Here is a 3,145-nt window from a genome sequence, read left to right as displayed (position 1 = left end):
ACCAAGTGGAGAAGAACCTGGCTTCACTTGGAATATCTAATTGGCGCCACGTAGCGAAAAGAAGAAACGACTGGCACGCTGTTGTTAACTCGGCTATAATCGCGTAAGCGGTGTCTACGCCAATCAAGACGAATAAGATTTTTTTTATATTTCCTTTTTTAGGGTTTTCGGCAAATTAAACTCAAATTTTAAATCAGTTAGATAGCCTTGTTAAATTTTTAAACGGATTTAGATTGATTATACATACTTATAATAGATATCTTATATATAAAAATGAATCGCAAAATGAGTTGCTAAGCGCATAACTCAACAACGTCTGGGCCAGTTTGGACAATTCTTTTTTCTTAATGTTCTATGAGGCTCAAAGATGATTTCTACGGCGAAAAAAACTCGAATAATTGTCTTGTGAAGAGAGTGAACAAGTGCACAAGTGGATTAGAAAAGCTAAATAGACTTGCTATTATTTTTGAGAATAAATAAAAGTAATTCTTAAAAAAAATAATATAAAAAAAATTTAAAAAATTACAATAAAACAATAAACAATTTGCAAAGAAAACTGTTTTCGTTTTCACTGTGTTTTTACTTCAATGATATCTCTTATTTCAAAGTAAAACTCTATTCATAAAACTTTATCAATTAAATCGACCACGTGAATACATAAATGAGTGACCAGTGCGCACCTTCGAGCAAGGTCACTCGATGAAGAGAACAACATTAACACTAAAAAGACGGGAGCTTGGTATATACCTATATAGCCTGAAATATGAAAAAATAACTAATGCGCAAAGAAATTTGTTTAGCATTAATTTTATTATAATTTATATCACTTAGAGTTATATAAGAAGTTATTTAAAAGTATTAAGAAAAAAAACTGTATTTCAGTGAAAAAAAATTATACATTATTTGCACATTTTAAGCAAATAAAAGTGCAAATCTTTTTGGATGTACATCTACCACAAACATATTTTTTACATTTCTGACAAATATTATTTGTTTTGTTATTGTGACAAAGTCGTATTTGACAAATTTTTCGTTTGGTAGAGTCTGTTGTATTTGAAGACGTTGCAGTTAATACTTCTGGGTCTTCCTGCTGTGATGAATGTTTCCCTCTTTCAGTTCTGTAATCGACGGCGAGCTGTTCTGCTAATTGAAACAGGAACTGCTTTCGTTATATTTGTATTCCGGTCACAAACAGAAAATGTGTATGCCAACCCAAATATATCATATGCCCAATGTGTACAAAGTAATTTAAATTCAGAAAACAACGTTCTTGAAAAAATTGAAACCTTACTTTCTAAACAGCTTGAGCTTACTCAAAGTTTGTTTAAAATGATGTCCATTCTTTTGGAAAAACTATGCAAGTAGGTCTCCGAATAGCTATTTGGAACGCCAATGGTCTGACTAATCATACCGAGGAAGTAAAAATATTCCTAAATACAAACAATATAGACATTTTCTTAGTGTCTGAAACCCATTTCACAACTAAATCGTACTTCAAAATCATCGGTTATGATCTTATATGTGCAAACCATCCACACAATAGAGCCCATGGGGGTTCCGGCATTTTAATCAAATCCAGAAGCAAATATGAATGTCTGGAAGAAGTTAGAGAACAATATCTACAAGCAGCAGGAGTAAAAGTTAAATGTTACAACCATGAATTACCAATATACTCTGTATACTTTCCTCCAAAATTTAACCTTAAAACAGACCAATACGTTGATATTTTTAGACAGTTTGGTTCAAAATTTTTGGCAGGTGGGGACTGCACTTAATAAAGCAACCAAGCTACTAAAATTAAAGCTATCCGAACTGAAGAATGAATCCTTTCAGTTTGTTTATTAAAAACCTTGAACCCACTAAAAACGATGAGCACAGACTCTGGAAAGCTACCAAGTACCTTAAACGACCAACCAAACGAAACGCAACAGTTAGGGACTCAAATGGGGTATTTTGCAGGAGTGATGAAGCCAAAACAGAGGCCTTTGCTAAACACCTCTATCAAATTTTCAACCTAATTCCTTAGGTACTAGTAGTGATGAAACAGAGATACTAAACTTCTTAGAATCTCCATGTCAAATGCATCTTCCCATTAGCAAGATATCAAAAAGCGAAGTTGCTATGGAAGTACGTAGATTAAATAATAGTAAAACACCCGGCTACGACTATATTGATAGCAAAGTTGTTAAAATTTTTCCGGAAAAAGCTATCGARTTTCTCACATTAATATACAATGCTATTTTAAATATAAATCATTACCCCACACAATGGAAATGTGCTACTGTAGTCATGGTCCCAAAACCAAATAAGCCTGAAAGCTGTCCTACGTCATAGAGTCCTATTAGCTTACTGGTAACATTTTCGAAAATATTCGAAAGAATAGACAGTAATTGAGGATCAAAAAATCATACCTGAACATCAGTTTGGGTTCAGAATAAGACACGGTACACCAGAGCAATGCCATAGGGTGGCAAATGTAATTACAATGCGCTGGAAGAAAAAAAAAATACTGTTCTGCAGTCTTCTTAGACGTTCAGCAAGCTTTTGACAGGGTATGGCATCCAGGACTCCTCTTCAAAATAAAAAGGCTAATGCCAGCACATTACTATTTAGTTCTTAAATCTTATTTAAAAGACAGACACTTTTATGTAAGGCACCGGGATGCCTCATCAGAAATCTACAGCATTAATCCTGGTGTACCGCAGGGTAGTGTTTTGGGTCAGTCCTTTACACAATATTGACATCAGATATGCCCACATTACGAGAAATAGAGGTAGCAACTTTTGCTGATGACACAGCGTTTATTGCCTCTAGTGGTATCCCTATAGAAGCTTCGTCTCTACTTCAAAACCAACTGAATATACTGGAAGTTTGGCTCAACAAATGGAAAATAAAGGTTAAAAGGCTACACATGTCACATTTGCATTAAGAAAAGAGGAGTGTCCTGATGTATTTTTAAATAATAAGCAGATTCCTACTAGGGACAAAGTTAAATATTTAGGGAGGCATCTAGATCGACGTCTTACATGGAAAAGTCATATTCAGGCTAAACAACAACAATTAAAAATCAAAACTAAACGCATGTACTGGTTGCTCGGTCGAAAGTCTCAACTTAGCATAGAAAATAAAATACGGCTATACAAAG

The sequence above is a fragment of the Bactrocera latifrons genome, unplaced genomic scaffold (genome assembly GCF_001853355.1).
Source record: "Bactrocera latifrons isolate USDA-ARS-PBARC rearing strain unplaced genomic scaffold, ASM185335v1 scaffold_1220, whole genome shotgun sequence".
In the NCBI taxonomy this organism is placed as follows: domain Eukaryota; kingdom Metazoa; phylum Arthropoda; class Insecta; order Diptera; family Tephritidae; genus Bactrocera; species Bactrocera latifrons.
The sequence above is the reverse complement of the archived record's forward strand: the minus strand, read 5'-3'. Positions refer to the sequence as shown.